Source organism: Cibotium barometz, chromosome 27 (genome assembly GCF_041138505.1).
Source record: "Cibotium barometz isolate CiBa-2024 chromosome 27, ASM4113850v1, whole genome shotgun sequence".
Lineage (NCBI taxonomy): Eukaryota > Viridiplantae > Streptophyta > Polypodiopsida > Cyatheales > Cibotiaceae > Cibotium > Cibotium barometz.
Window position 1 is genome coordinate 80,447 of NC_141072.1, and position 18,191 is coordinate 98,637.

An 18,191-nucleotide genomic window follows, 5' to 3' on the forward strand; every position below is an offset into this window, starting at 1 on the left:
AAAATATAATGTCTTATGCATTGTTACTCTACTCCACCTAAACCAAAATATAGTCTCTTATGCTTTGTTACTCTACTCCACCTAAGCTAAAATATATAGTGTCTTATGCCTTGTTACTCTACTCCACCTAAGCCAAATTAGATAGAGTCTTATGCCTTGTTACTCTACTCCACCTAATGCCAAATTAGATAGTGTCTTATGCTTTGTTACTCTACTCCATCTAATCCAAAATATATAGTGTCTTATGCTATGTTACTCCACCTAAGCCAAGAACTGTGAATTCTTTAATAATTCACTAGTTTTTGACACTTCTCTCTTTCTTCAATCCCCATTGGTGGCTCCATCAACATACTAAACCAATTGATTGGTTGGGGGCCTCTACCGTGAATAAAGAATCAAGCAAATCATAAGGTAAGTATATTGAATTTTTATGATTTCTCAATGATTCTCTCTTCTCAACCCCTCTCAAGCTTGAGAAGTTTAATTGGTATGGTTTTTTTTAAAAGCTATTGAAGTTAAGTGGTGAATAGTAGTGAAGAGTTACATAATTTAATAAATGCTATAGAAGTTAATTTCCACTTATATTTAAATTCTAATGGTTTTTATAATTTCTCTCTCTCACTCAAGAAATGGTCATACTCATGACCCATTCTCAATCCAAATGAAGCTTTTCATAAAGCTTTTCCTTAATCCAAGATTAAGCTATGCTTGAGGCCAAATTAATGGCTTTTTGCTATGCTTTTAGTTTATGCACATTGATGATTCAATCCATTATGGATTGATGACCCAATTAGAGACCATTCTAATTGTTTTCTTAATGATCCAATTAGAGACCATTATGGATTGATGACCCAATTAGAGACCATTCTAATTGTTTTCTTAATGATCCAATTAGAGACCATTATGGATTGATGATCCAATTAGAGACCATTCTAATTGTTTTCCTAATGATCCAATTAGAGACCATTATGGATTGATGATCCAATTAGAGACCATTCTAATTATTTCTTTGATAATGAGCTTTATCCCTTAGAAAAAAAAATTGAGATTTATCAGTCATAGTAGCGGAGCTATGGCAAAATTTTTATAGAAATTACGCATAAAATAAATTCATTCAAAGCATAAAAAGAGGACTTCCTACCATATTCTAGGAACTATCATCCTAGATTAATTAAAAGAATTTTATTATGCATGGAGATGTGGAAGTTTGCATGTAGATGTAGATGTATAGATGTAGATGTGGATGTGGAGGTGGATGGATGCATGTAGATGTAGATGTATAGATGTAGATGTGAATGGAGATGTGGATGTATGCATGTAGATGTAGATGTATAGATGTGGATGTGGATGTATACATGTAGATGTAGATGTATAGATGTAGATGTGGATGTGGAGGTAGATGGATACATGTAGATGTAGATGTATAGATGTAGATGGGAATGGAGATATGGATGTATGCATGTAGATGTAGATGTATAGATGTAGATGTGGATGTGGAGGTAGATGGATGCATGTAGATGTAGATGTATAGATGTAGATGGGAATGGAGATATGGATGTATGCATGTAGATGTAGATGTATAGATGTAGATGTGGATGTGGAGGTGGATGGATGCATGTAGATGTAGATGTATAGATGTAGATGTGAATGGAGATGTGGATGTATGCATGTAGATGTAGATGTATGGAGGTGAATGTGAATGTGGATGTGGATGTATGCATAGAGATGTAGATGTATGCATGTAGATGTGAATGTACGCATATAGATGTGGATGTATGGATGTGAATATACGATATGCGATGTGAGGGAATCTGAAGTGATGAGATAGAAATGATGTGATGGGATGAGTATACATATAAATGGAATATGGAATAAGTAATGTAGATTGATGAAGGATAATGTGGAAAAATGAAAGTTAAAATAGAAATTGTGTTGTAAACTGTTTGTAAATACTGTTTGTAAATGCTGTTTGTAAATGATTGTTTTATGTCAAGAATGCTGGGGGGAGCATTTTGACCGTCTTGTGATTAAAGTCGTGATGGTAAAGTTGCAACTGCTGACGGGGAGTCAATGAAGGACGTCTCGCGTAGCAAGGTCGGCCGAGGTCTTGACCAGCCTCGGTGCGATTAAAATGGTGAGCTTCCGGTACGGTGGATGAGGGGCCAAGGAAGCGGCCTATGCGTGAAGCGCTAGGTTACCTGCGAAGGATCCTAGAGGGTGCTGACCATACGGTGCTCGGGCTCTGGGTTGCCTAGGATACCCACGCGTGCGTCGAGGAAGATATTGGAACAGAGTTGGAGTTGTTTTCTGAAATCGAGCATGGATCTGGTTGATTGACCTTGCTGGTCTTCAATGGATGAGTCCATGGCTCCTTATATGGATCTGTTGGTTGATCTTGCTGATCTTCAACGAGAGTCCATCTTGTTAAGTGATTATATTGCCAAGTATTATGGGCTAGGAACTATCGAAACGGCTCCTGAGCGTTCTAGTTACCGATGATGCCATAGATACTCTGATGAAGGAATGATGGGAAATTAAGAATCAATTGGATAAATTGGAAGATGGTGATCAATGATACTATGGTTTTATTAAAGGATTGTTTTAAACTGGTTGAATCTGGTTGAAAAAGGGCAATTTCATATTGGGTGTGTGAGTGGTGTGACTAGTTTTATTTTGCATGAACATCCGGCTAGGGGGCCTTGGAACTCTTTTCCTTGGTACCCGGGACAAAACCTAACCAAATTTTTAATTGGATCCCATCACTACAGTGGTTGGGCGGTTGGCTAACCCATGGGATCGGATGGGGTTAGGCTGGACTGATGGATCCGTAAATCGAGACTCAAACTTTTGTTTTTACGATAGAAAAAAAAAATAAAAATAAATCCCGGACAGAAACTGTTCTATGGATAGGAATCAACGGCTGTGCCTCTTGAATGGGGAAAAAAGCGTTGATCCCAATGATCCAAGTGCAAGTTCTTCCTTGAACTGACTAAGTATCTTATAGATGTAATCGGAACATCTCGATCAGAAATGATCTTGACTACGTTAGAGTAAAAAGTTATCCTGGTGGAATCGCCCGTGCTTTCCGGTAAAGGAAGTTTTTCCGGGTTCGGTTTTGGAACAACCGACGGATTAGTCTCTTATCCGGATATCCGTGGGCGAGGCCCCGAGTGTGGGACCCCTGTCCCGCGCGAGAAGCGCTACTTCCGCTGCCAGTACCCCGAATCCGTTGCTCGGTGGGAACAGGGATCTTACATTTTTGACCGTAACTGGTCAGTCAACGGGACTGCGATCTTCGCGTAGTCCTTCACATACTGTCGGTAGAACCCCGACATGCCAAGAAAAATCTGCAGTTCCTCGAGATTCTTCGGCGCTGGCCATTTAAGAATAGCTTCTACTTTTTCTGGCTCCATCCGCGTACCATCGGCGGATATAATATGGCCAAGGTAGTGAATTTCTGTTTCAAAAAATTCACATTTGCTTTTCTTTGCAAATAATTTGTGCTCTCGCAACAATTTGAACACTAGACGCAAATGCTCTATGTGTTCTTTCTGTGTCTTACTGTACACAAGAATATCATCTAGGAAAACTACTACGAATTTTCCCAGATATGGACGTAAAATACTATCCATCAGCGTCATAAACGTCGCTGGAGCATTGGTTAGCCCAAACGGCATAACCAAAAACTCAAAATGCCCGAAACGGGTCCTAAATGCTGTCTTCGCAACATCTTCTTGTTTAATTCTAACCTGATGATACCCAGATCTCAGGTCTATTTTTGTGAAGTATCTCGATCCATAGAGTTGATCAAACAACTCATCCATGCGTGGCATCGGATACTTGTTCTTAATCGTTATCTGATTAAGAGCCCTATAGTCTATGCACATCCGCATAGATCCGTCTTTCTTCTTTACCAGAAGAATAGGCGATGCCCACGGACTTGAACTAGGCCGAATAAAGCCTTTGTTCAAATATTCCATTAATTGTTTTTCCACCTCCTGTGCCTCGGAGTGGCTTAATCTATAAGCAGGTTTGCTTATAGGTTTTGATCCTGGCATAACTTCGATGCCATGGTCTACTTCCCTAGATGGTGGTAAACCATCTGGTAAATCATCAGGAAAAACATCCTGAAATTCCTCTAATAAATTCTTTAAAGTATCTACGTACTTTTTCTTTAATGTCTCATTCACCTTGGATTTTTTCTTGTTTGAATCACATGCATGCCAAACAGGGTTTTCAAACAGTGGGTCTCGTCCAAGGTTATTTTGTTTTTCTTGTTTGTCTACGCAAACATCATTTATCGTTTCATCTACGGAAACAGAATTCAAAAGAGGGTAACAAGCATATACCTCCGCTATCTGGTCTCTGCGGACCGCTGTACACAATTCCATGGAGGAAATAAGTGGTGTGGCAGGGACCAGATAGCGGAGGTATATGCTTGTTACCCTCTTTTGAATTCTGTTTCCGTAGATGAAACGATAAATGATGAAACGATAAATGATGTCTGGAAGAATGAGGATTGCCCCTCATCCCCCAGGCTATATAGTGTGTGGCCTGCCGTCCACACTAGCCTGGCCGCCCATGACTCCGCATGGGCGTCCTCTCCCACTGAACCCCGGATATGGCCATCCGGTCTGCCGTCGGTCACAGGCATTACAGCCTACGTGACACCTACACTGGTGGTCGGAAGGCCAATCTGCTCTTACAATGGCTTTGTTTTTAAGAATGCGTCTATATGGCTTCATCATAAGCTTTTCCCCATTCTCTTCCAACAAAAGCAACATCTAAAAGACTCCCTCACTCTGATTAAAGAGTTATCTGAGCTTCATCTACCACAAGAAATTATCCTCTTCACATTTGATGTGGAATCTCTGTACCCCAGTATTCCCACCAATGAAGGACTGCATGTCCTCAAGATGATGATACAGGGTGACTTCAACCATGTAGAGCTCAACCTCATCATGACAATTGCCTCTCTTGTTCTCAAGAATCACTATCTTGAGTTTAATGGCACTTTTTGGCATCAAATCAGAGGTACTGCTATGGGCAGTAATTTTGCTGTTGTCTATACCTGCCTTTTTCTATGTTATTTAGAAAACCTTCAAGAACAGGTACATCCCACACCAGAGCTACTCTACTACAAAAGATACATTGATGACGCTCTAGGTTTTTGGCATGGGTCTCACACCACTTTGCTTCAACATCTTAGCAATTATGCAATAGATCTTTAGGAGCATATCAAGATAACACATGTCATCTCCAATTCATCTGTGGATTTTTTGGACATTCACCTCTTCAAAGGTACTAATTTTCAAACCACAGGAAAGCTTTCTACTAGTTGTTTTCAGAAAGAGCTGAATAGGTATCAATACCTCCCTTTCTCTTCCTGGCACCCTAGTCATCAAAAGGAAGCCTTCATCATTGGAGAACTTAAGCGTTATGTCATCATGGAAAGTACGCTTCAAAGCTACATCAAGCTAAAGCTTTTGTTTTTCCAACGACTTCGAGGTGGTTGGTTGCAAGATCAGGGTGCCCAGTTTTGTCCACTCAGGCACCCTGTAAACAGTAAAAAAACAGGCATTTGTTTACCTTTAGTGGCTAATCTCTCCTAGTAAATGAAGGAATTTCGTTTCAAGTTCTTTTGTTGGAACATCATATTCAAAGTTGGAAATATAGTTGCATAATTTGATTAAGCATTAGATAGTCAAAAGTCCTCATTTTCTTAGGTACAAAGTCAATGTATACACCCTGTCCCAAATTTGAACTGATTCCATAAAATGCTAATATCTTTTACATATAAACTCATATGAGATTCCCACTTTGTACCTTAGATCTTCACATAATATGGAGCTTAACTTGATTTTTTGAGAAAATTTTAAGATATTTGTCTATTTTCTTTAGATATTTCAAGGTCTTTAAAGTGTTATAATATACGCCACTTTTTGTTCCCACAATAGCTACCACTTAAAATCCTCAATCTTGTAGATCAAAAGAGTGGGTAGATATTGAGACATTAGTAGAATGTGGTGGTTAGTAAAAATTACAAATCCAATGGTTGGATTTTTAATGATCTCTTTTTCAAAATTCTTCCAGACTATCAGAAGGCCTACAAATATTAATAATCTAATTAGTAAAATTACATTTTTGATGTGAATCATATAAAACATATAGGGACTAGTGTGCTTGTAATGGTGCATCTATGGAAAAATAAATTGGATCACTCTAAGTATGGAAATATCATTTTTTTATCATTTCATCCTATTTTTGATTAATTTTGATTAATTAGACTAATTTATATTAATTTAAGTTATATTGGGTTAATTTAAGGGCAAACATATTTTCTATCATTTTCTTGATCTCATTTTAAGTACCTTGCCCCCCAAAACTTGCTCTCCAAGCATTGTCCCAGTCCAGCATAAACTGGATAAAACTGGACACCCTGATCTTGCAACAACCCAGGTAGAGGATATCCGGATTCTCTCCTTCGGAAAACTTTCAGCAAGATCAAGTACAATATGCGAATAGCTCTACTTCTAAAGGCTTCCAATCGAGAAACCTCTTCGAGTAAGCGGATCCCCCTAGTTCTTAAGCTTGACTACTCCAAGTACACCAAAGCTTTAAACTTGGGGGCCTCCCTAAACCCTAAACTTTTTCGGCTTTGCCAACAAAATCCTGAGCTGAAGCATATACCTAGACCTATGATTTGCTAGAGAAATCCAAGGAATCTGCGCTCCTATCTTGTTAGATCAAGGTTTCGAACCTCTAATTTGTAACTTTCTATTTTTAGTAAGTACTATTTTTAGCGTGGACCCACCTTTGTAAAGCAACCCTTGGGAGCATCGGCTTAACAGCATATGAGACCTCCCATGCTTGGTTCTACTATCGGGAAAACCCTCCACCTATTTTATGCATCTCTCTAGTCTTCTAGTTACCTTATGTAACTTATTTTTGCATGTAGAGTCAACATGTCCACTCTAGCCTAATGGTTAAGGCTTGTGACATTGAAAGGGGTCATGAGTTCAAAACCCATAGCTTGCATGAGATGCTATTGAGCTTCTTTTACTTGTTTAGAGAGCTCTACTTATCCGATTCGAGCGTCGTTTGTTGCGTTGGGTTCTTCATGTCCTAAGCTTGCTTTTTCACAACAAAAGGCTGAATTATCCCATATGCAAAGAGTCAAAAGCTAGCCCTCCCCTCTCTACATAAGGGAGAGCTCTCATTCTTGTAATCTCAAACTTGGGTGTTCCACTGAAGAGCTCACTCTAGAGCGAAACTAGTTTGGAACTACACCCTCAAGTTAATACAAGAAATCGACTTTTTTAAGTCTTTTTTGTCTCTTAAATCAAATTTTGTCTTGTGTTTTGTGTATGTTAGGCACTTAGTCCTTTTTTGGGCTAGTAAAGTGTCTTTCTTGTGTGTGTGAGTAAGGCCATTGGTTTGGTGCTTAGCAAGAGGCACTTGGTCATTAATTTGGCTGGTTTAGTGTCTTTCTACTGAGTATGCTCCTTTGATCTGGCATAATGTCATATTGCGTGGCATGCTAAGTGTCATTTCGATTGATACACCTCCCCTTCCCCTTACCTTGATTTTTTGAGGGCAACTAGTCGTTCTTTTGCGGCAAGTTGTTGTCCCCACGTCTTAGCCTTTGGTTTGGTGGGCAACTAGTCGTTTCTTTTGTGGCAAGTTGTTGTCCCCACATCTTAGCCTTTAGTTTGCATGGGCAACTGGTCGTATTTTTTGGCTAGCTGTTTGTCCTCGCTCGTGAGGTGGGATTTAGGACTTTTTGGTCATACTGCGTGGCCATCTTAAGTTCATACTATTCACACCTCAACACCATATCTTACATACACTCCACTTGACTATCACGTAACCGGCCCCCCGAAAAATTTATTTTTTGCTGCCGCATCTACCGGTTATTTATCTTTATCACTCCACAACCGCACACCTGAAAAAACCCTAAACGCCAAACCCTAAACCCTAAACCCTAAACCCTAATGCCGCAGCTACCGATTATTTATCTTTATCACTCCACAACCGCACACCTGAAAAAAAACCCCTAAACCCTAAACCTTTGCTATCATGGTGCTTTTGAACACTATCCTAGAGGCAGCAAACGAAGGTCAAGACAACCCTTCTACCAGCCAAGGGGCGTTTCCATTTGCTAGTGGAGAAAGAGAACGTGCTAAGCGAAGAATGGATGATTCCATAGATACTGCTAATGCACAAAACCAATACAGGTTTACACTTGGTGCTTCATCATCATCCTATGATCACCTTTTTGCTCTACCTACTCTTCCCATCGCTCATCCTTCTCACCTTAAAGATTTCTTGAAGAAGTCTATCGAGGAGTACAAGAATATGTTTTTAGCTTTTGAGAAAAGTCAAGCTTACCTCAAAAAGCTTAGAGAGCAAAGAGAAGAAGGCAACGTACCTAACAGTCTTCGACTCAAACCACCCCGCCTTACTGTGCAAGATGAACAAGGACATGCCTTTCTCAATCAAACTCTACAAGATCTTTGTAAAAATTACAGGAGCAGCTGCTTGGAAGTCCTCATTGAAGCCCAAGCAAAGCTGGTAGAGAATCAAGAAAAGAAGCTGGATGCTTATGCCTCCACTTTTGAAGCCAGTCTCCAGGAAATCCTGAACCTCATGGCTGCTTTAGAACTCATGGACAGCCCACACGCTTTATGGGAAAACACCGTGAAGACTTAGAAGAACAAGCTGGTCAAGGATTTCAAAACTGCCATAAATAATTTCAGGGTCTCTCATCTCCTTAACTCTAAGATCAAGCAAGCTGCTTTCACCAAGAGGAAAGCTGCACAGGATCAAGCCATGGGAGATGCAAAATCTCTTCCTACTGAACCCTCTATAGCCAAGCTAGTCAAAGAGCAAGTTCAGAAGCAAGTTCAAGCACAGATCAACAATCTAAAGAAAAGTCTAGCAAATGACACAGGTGGGACAAACAAAAAATGGAAAGATAATCAACAAAAGAAAAGCCAGAACAATAGCCAGAACAACAACAAGAAGAAAACTAGAAGCAACCAAGCTTCTAAAAAAGGCAATCAACAGAAAGACCGACAAAACAACCACCAAGGTAAGCAGCAGGGAAACAAGCCAAATAAAGGCAAGTCTATCTGTGAGATCCCTGTTCCCACCGAGCAACGGATTCGGGTTACTAGCAGCGGAAGTAGCACTTCTCGCGCGGGACAGGGGTCCCGCACTCGGGGCCTCACCCACGGATATCCGGATAAGAGACTAATCCGTCGGTTGTTCTAAAACGGAACCCGGAAAAACTTCCTTTACCGGAAAGCACGGGCGATTCCACCAGGATAACTTTTTACTCTAATGTAGTCAAGATCATTTCTGATCAAACTGATCCAATTGCATCTATAAGATATTTGGTCGGATCAAGGAAGAAACTTGCACTTGGATCATTGGGATCAACGCTTTTTTCCCCATTCAAGAGGCACAACGATTCCTATCCATAGAACAATTACTGTCCGGGATTTACTTTATCTATCGTAATAACAAAAGTTGAGTCTCAATTTATGGATCCATCAGTCCAGCCTAACCCCATCCAATCCCATGGGTTAGCCAACCGCCCAACCACTGTAGTGATGGGATTTAATTTGGAATTTGGTTAGGTTTTGTCCCGGGTACCAAGGAAAAGAGTTCCAAGGTCCCCTAGCCGGAAGTTCATGCAAACATAAAACTAGCCACACCACTTACACACCCAATATGAAATTGCCTTTTTCTTAGCATCAGCTAACTTTAAAATAATCCTTTAATGAAACCATAGTACCACTGATCACAATCTTCCAATTTATCCGGTTGATTCATAATTTCCCATCATTCCTTCATCAGAGTATCTATGGCATCATTGGCAACTAGAACGCTCACCACCTGTCCACTCAGGGGCCTTTTCAATAGTTCCTAGCCCATAATACTCGGCAATATAATCACTTATAAAAATCAAGATGGACTCTCGTTGAAGATCAGCAAGATCAACCAACAGATCCATAAAAAGAGCCATGGACTCATCCATTGAAGACCAGCAAGGTCAATCAACCAGATCCATGCCCGGTTTCAGAAAACAACTCTTACTCCTTGTTCCAATATCTTCCTCGACGCACGCGTGGGTATCCTAGGCGACCCAGAACCCGAGCACCGTATGGTCAGCACCCTCTAGGATCCTTCGCAGGTGACCTAGCGCTTCACTCATAGGCCGCTTCCTTGGTCCCTCATCCACCGTACCGGAAGCTCACCATTTTAATCGAACTGAGGCTGGTCAAGACCTCGGTCGACCTTGCTACGCGAGACGTCCTCCATTGACTCTCCGTCAGCAGTTGCAACTTTATCAGTTAGGTCTCCACGACCTTAATCACAAGACGGTCAAAATGCTTCCCCAGCATTCTTGACATAAAACAGCCATTTACAAACAGCATTTACAAACAGTTTACAAATACAATTTCTATATTAACTCTCATTTTTCTACATTATCCCTCATTAATCCACATTACTTATTCCACATTCCATTTATATGTGTACTCATCCAATCACATCATTTTCCATCTCTTCACTTCAGATTCCTTCACATCACATATCATATATTCACATCCATATCCACATCCATACATCCACATCCACATCCACATCCACATCCATACATCCACATCCACATCCATATCCACATTCATATCCATACATCCATATCCACATCCATACATCCACATCCACATCCACATTCACATCCATACATCCACATCCACATCCACATTCACATCCATACATCCACATCTACATGCTTACCTCCATTTTCACATCCTCATTTATACATCCACATCCCATATCCACATTCATACATACACATCCACATCCACATCCACACACATCCATACATCCACATCTACATGCTTACCTCCATTTTCACATCCTCATTTATACATCCACATTCATACATACACATCCATATCCACATCCATACATCCACATCCACATGCATACATCTACTATCACGTCCTCATTCATACATCCTCATCCACATACATACATACATCCACATCCACATTCCCATTCACATCTATACATCCACATCTACATCCACATACATACATACATCCACATCCACATTCCACATTCACATCTATACAGCCACATCTACATCCACATTCACATCTATACATCCACATCTACATCCACATTCACATACATCCATATCCACCTTCCCATTCACATCTATACATCCACATCTACATCTACATCCACATACATACATACATCCACATCCACATCTACATCCACATACATACATCCACATCCACATCTACATCTACATCTATACATCCACATCTACATCCACATACATACATACATCCACATCCACATTCCACATTCACATCTATACAGCCACATCTATATCCACATTCACATCTATGCATAAACATCTTCATGCATACATCCCTTTCCACATTCATACATCCACACTCCCATCTCCACATCCACACATCCACACTCCCATCTCCACATCCACACATCCACATACATACATCCATTTTCACATTCCCATTCATATAACCCCATATGCCTTCACATCTAATCTTTTACATCACATCCATTCTCGCCCTATCACAACCCATATACATCTTATCCTATCACATACACTTCTTACCTCATCCCATACACATCTTATCAAATCTTAATTCATCTTATCACCTCATAACTTATTTCATAAGCATCTTATCACCTCTTGTCACATCTTATACACCTCTTATCACATCCTATCACATCTCATATCTATTTATAGAATACAAGAGAATTCTTATATTTGATATAAGATTTCTTTACACATTTATTTATGCATAAATTCTATTTAAGGAGATTAATACTTTCGAAGTAAAAATCAATCTTTTATGCATCTTCTTATGCATAAATTCAATTTGGTAGGAATTACACTTTTAGAATAAAAGAATTTCTCTTATGCATCTAAGTTATGCATAAAATCCATTTATGATGAAAATCACACTTTTAGTATAAAAGAATATCTTTTATGCATACCTCTATGCATGAAATCCAAATATAATAAAAGTCACACTTTTAAAATAAAATAATCAACTTTTATGCATACCTTTATGCATGAAATTCAAATATAATAAAAGTCACACTTTTATAATAAAATAATCAACTTTTATGCATACCTCTATGCATGAAATCTAATTATGATGCATACCTTTATGCATGAAATTCAAATATAATAAAAGTCACACTTTTATAATAAAATAATCAACTTTTATGCATACCTCTATGCATGAAATCTAATTATGATAAAAGTAACACTTTTACAATAAAATAATCATCTTTTATACATACATCTATGCATGAAATCCAAATATGATAAAAGTAACACTTTTATAATAAAATAATCAACTTTTATGCATGAAATTCAAATATGATAAAAGTAACACTTTTATAATAAAATAATCAACTCTTATGCATACTTCTATGCATGAAATTCAATTGTGCTAAAAGTAACACTTTTACATTAAAATAATAATCTTTTATGCATACCTCTATGCATGAAATCTAATTATGATAAAAGTAACACTTTTATGTTAAAATAATAATCTATTATGCATACCTCTATGCATGAAAATCAATTATGCATAATATAAAAATCAATTTCTCTATGAATATCTTCAATTAATCTAGGATGATAATTCCTAGAATATGGTAGGAAGTCCTCTTTTCATGCTTTGAATGAAATTATTTTATGCGTAATTTTTATAAAAATTTTGCCATAGCTCCGCTGCTATGACTGATAAATCTCAATTTTTTCTAAGGGATAAAGCTTATCATCAAGAATTAATTAGAATGATCCCTAATTGGATCAATAATCCATAATGGATTGAATCATTAATATTCATGAAATACATAAACTAAAAGCATAGAAAAAAGCCATTAATTTGACCTCAAGCATAGATTAATCTTGGATTAAGAAAAAGCTTTATGAAAAGCTTCATTTGGATTGAGAATGGGTCATGAGTATGACCATTTCTTGAGTGAGAGAGAGAAATTTCATAAAAACCATTTGAATTAAGCATAAATAGAAATTTATGTAATTCTTAACTATCATTAATCAATTAACTTCAATAGCATTCATCAAATTATGTAACTCTTCACTACCATTCATCAATTAACTTCAATAACATTCAAAAACCATTATAATTAAGCTTCTCAAGCTTGAGAGGGGTTGAGAAGAGAGAAACATTGAGAAATTATAGAAAATGATCAAAATTCACTAATTACCTTACAAATTGCTTGATTCTTTGTTCACGGTAGAGGCCCCCAACCAATCAATTGGTTAAGTATGTTGATGGAGCCACCAATGGGGATTGAAGAAAGAGGGAAGCTCCAAAAACTAGTGAATTATTAATGAATTCACAGTTCTTGGCTTAGGTGGAGTAGAGTAACGATGCATAAACACTATGTATTTTTCAACAAGGGGTAGGCTTCTATTTATAGGAAAAATTGAGCTCCTAACCAAACAAACTGATTCTAGAATTTTCCAAATCAGTTTGGTCAATTTTTGACCATTTTTAGGTCAGTTAAGCTAACTTTTTGGAACTAGACTTGAATGAGGAGAGAGGAGAGATGAAATATCTCAATTTTTATGAGTTTAAAACTCATTCAAGTATGTGAAATATGCACCTCCTTTAAAGAACTCCCCTTCCTTACATATGTGTCAAAATGGAATCATTATACCCAAATATCTCATATTTTTAATATTGCTCATAGTTTTTTACTAATAAACCTTGTACATTTTCAACTCTTCATCTTATGTGAAATATGCACCTCCTTTAAAGAACTCCTCTTCCTTACATATGTGTCATAGTTTTTTTACTAATAAACCTTGTACATTTTCAACTCTTCATCTTATGTGAAATATGCACCTCCTTTAAAGAACTCCTCTTCCTTACATATGTGTCAAAACGGAATCATTATACCCAAAATATCTCATATTTTTAATATTGCTCATAGTTTTTTACTAATAAACCTTGTACATTTTCAACTCTTCATCTTATGTGAGCATTTACTCATTTTTGGATACCCAAAATATCTCATATTTTTAATATTGGTCATATTTTTTTACTAATAAACCTTGTACATTTTCAACTCTTCATTTAATGTGAGCATTTACTCATTTTTGGGTATCTTCTTTTACAAATTGGATTTATCTCCTCTCTACACATGGATTGATGCTATTGGCCCATAGGAACCTTAATTGGACCATAATCCAAAAATTTCTGAAAATCTAGACCCTTAGGCTAAGGTCCTTTATACACATTTCCAATTAATTCCAATTGCACATTGAAAAATTCTTTTTGAATTTCTGTTTCAGGGGAATTCATCTTAATTATAAGAGATATTTTTCTATCCAAAAATATTCAAAATCTGAATATTCTCTCTCTAGAATATTTTCTTTCTCTAGGTTAAAATAGTTAGAAACAAGGTCTTTATATTTCTGAAGAGGGATTGATTACAGGGAAAGATACTAGACATCAAAAAGGGGGTGGGGGAGGAATCTTACACTATCCAGCCAAAAAACCAGCGGGAAAACCGGCAAGGGGGTGGAAATCAACCTCAAAGGAAGAAGACTTCCACCCCCTCCTCTGCACAGCCTTCCTCTTCTCGACAAGGCCGCAATACCCAGAAATCTGGTTCGGGACAGAAACAAAATCGACAAAATTCACGAAGCAGATCTGCTCCACCGAGCTGATCTCAGTCTCGAAATCCCTGGCGTTAAGGCACCTCTTCTGGCTCCCTCTCCAAGATCCCGAGCGCTATGCTCTATTGCTTTTCTCTAGAAAGACCCCAACTGAGGTGGATCAACGTGTTTCAAACATTGCCATCCACAATCTCTCTCAGTACAAGCTTTCATTTAGCGAGAAAAAGCTTCTAGGACTTGGTTTGGGATATATTCCTCCGTCAAAGTTTCCAGATTCAACACATCTAACCAAAGACTATGACAATTTTGCAAGACAATCGATGGTTTTTCAGAAATGCACCAGATAGACCTCTTCCTCCTTTTTGAGTTGTAAACCCAAATTGGAATCCTTCTAAAGTTTATCAGCCTCTGGAAGACATCATCAACACTGGAAGAGTCATACTTCAAAATTCAATCTCTTCATGTGAGCGACTTCCTCAGAACAAGCTTCCGCTTCATTTGAGAAGAGCCCTTAACAGATTGATAAAGAACCATAATATCATTATCAAGCCAGCACATAAAAACCTTGGTTTGGTAATTCTTGATAAATCATGGTATCTTAATGAAGGTGATCGGCAACTTCTAGATCAACAGGTCTATCTCCCAGTCACCCAAGCTCCATTGATTGAACTGTTTGATAGGCTTGCCTGCATTTGTCAAAAGTCTAGTGTGCTCTCAAGGGATGAAGCAAAGTTTATTTTGCAGAAGCCAGAGCAAGGGTTCAGAGTTTGCTCTCTTTATTTCTTGCCCAAAATCCACAAACCTGCAGTGGTCGGAAGGCCAATCTACTCTTACAACGGCTTTGTTTTTGAGAATGCGTCTATATGGCTTCATCATAAGCTTTTCCCCATTCTCTTCTAACAAAAGCAACATCTAAAAGACTCCCTCACTCTGATTAAAGAGTTATCTGAGCTTCATCTAACCACAAGAAATTATCCTCTTCACATTTGATGTGGAATCTCTGTACCCCAGTATTCCCACCAGTGAAGGACTGCATGCCCTCAAGATGATGATACAGGGCGACTTCAACCATGTAGAGCTCAACCTCATCATGACAAATGCCTCTCTTGTTCTCAAGAACCACTATCTTGAGTTTAATGGCACTTTTTGGCATCAAATCAGAGGCACTGCTATGGGCAGTAATTTTGCTGTTGTCTATGCCTGCCTTTTTCTATGTTATTTAGAAAAGCTTCAAGAACAGGTACATCCCACACCAGAGCTACTCTACTACAAAAGATACATTGATGACGCTTTAGGTTTTTGGCATGGGTCTCACACCACTTTGCTTCAACATCTTAGCAATTATGCAATAGATCTTCAGGAGCATATCAAGATAACACATGTCATCTCCAATTCATCTGTGGATTTTTTGGACATTCACCTCTTCAAAGGTACTAATTTTCAAACCACAGGAAAGCTTTCTACTAGTTGTTTTCAGAAAGAGCTGAACAGGTATCAATACCTCCCTTTCTCTTCCTGGCACCCTAGTCATCAAAAGGAAGCCTTCATCAATGGAGAACTTAAGCGTTATGTCATCAGGGAAAGCACGCTTCAAAGCTACATCAAGCTAAAGCTTTTGTTTATCCGACGACTTCGAGGTAGAGGATATCCGAGTTCTCTCCTTCGGAAAACTTTCAGCAAGATCAAGTACAATATGCGAACAGCTCTACGTCTAAAGGCTTCCAATTGTAAGATCCCTGTTCCCACCGAGCAACGGATTCAGGGTACTGGCAGCGAAAGTAGCGCTCCTCGCGCGGGACAGGGGTCCCACACTCGGGGCCTCACCCACGGATATCCGGATAAGAGACTAATCCGTCGGTTGTTCCAAAACCGAACCCGGAAAAACTTCCTCTATCGGAAAGCACGGGCGATTCCACCAGGATAACTTTTTACTCTAACGTAGTCAAGATCATTTCTGATCGAGCTGATCCGATTACATCTATAAGATACTTAGTCAGTTCAAGGAAGAAACTTGCACTTGGATCATTGGGATCAACGCTTTTTTCCCCATTCAAGAGGCACAGCCGTTGATTCCTATCCATAGAACAGTTTCTGTCCGGGATTTATTTTTTTTTCTATCGTAAAAACAAAAGTTTGAGTCTCGATTTACGGATCCATCAGTCCAGCCTAACCCCATCCAATCCCATGGGTTAGCCAACCGCCCAACCACTGTAGTGATGGGATCCAATTAAAAATTTGGTTAGGTTTTGTCCCGGGTACCAAGGAAAAGAGTTCCAAGGCCCCCTAGCCGGATGTTCATGCAAAATAAAACTAGTCACACCACTCACGCACCCAATATGAAATTGCCTTTTTCAACCAGATTCAACCAGTTTAAAACAATCCTTTAATAAAACCATAGTATCATTGATCACCATCTTCCAGTTTATCCAATTGATTCTTAATTTCCCATCATTCCTTCATCAGAGTATCTATGGCATCATTGGCAACTAGAACGCTCAGGAGCCGTTTCGATAGTTCCTAGCCCATAATACTTGGCAATATAATCACTTAACATGATGGACTCTCGTTGAAGATCAGCAAGATCAACCAACAGATCCATATAAGGAGCCATGGACTCATCCATTGAAGACCAGCAAGGTCAATCAACCAGATCCATGCTCGATTTCAGAAAACAACTCCAACTCTGTTCCAATATCTTCCTCGATGCACGCGTGGGTATCCTAGGCAACCCAGAGCCCGAGCACCGTATGGTCAGCACCCTCTAGGATCCTTCGCAGGTAACCTAGCGCTTCACGCATAGGCCGCTTCCTTGGCCCCTCATCCACCGTACCGGAAGCTCACCATTTTAATCGCACCGAGGCTGGTCAAGACCTCGGCCGACCTTGCTACGCGAGACGTCCTTCATTGACTCCCCGTCAGCAGTTGCAACTTTCTCATCACGACCTTAATCACAAGACGGTCAAAATGCTCCCCCCAGCATTCTTGACATAAAACAATCATTTACAGACAGCATTTACAAACAGCATTTACAAACAGTTTACAATACAATTTCTATTTTAACTTTCATTTTTCCACATTATCTCTCCTCAATCTACATTACTTATTCCATATTCCATTTATATGTATACTCATCCCATCACATCATTTCCATCTCATCACTTCAGATTCCCTCACATCACAATCGTATATTCACATCCATACATCCACAACTATATGCGTACATTCACATCTACATGCATACATCTACATCCCTATGCATACATCCACATCCACATTCACATTCACCTCCATACATCTACATCTACATGCATACATCCACTCCACATTCACATCCACATCTATACATCTACATCTACATGCATACATCCACCTCTACATCCACATCTACGTCTATACACCTACATCTACATGCATACATCCCCATCCACATCCACATCTACATCTATACATCTACATCTACATGTATACA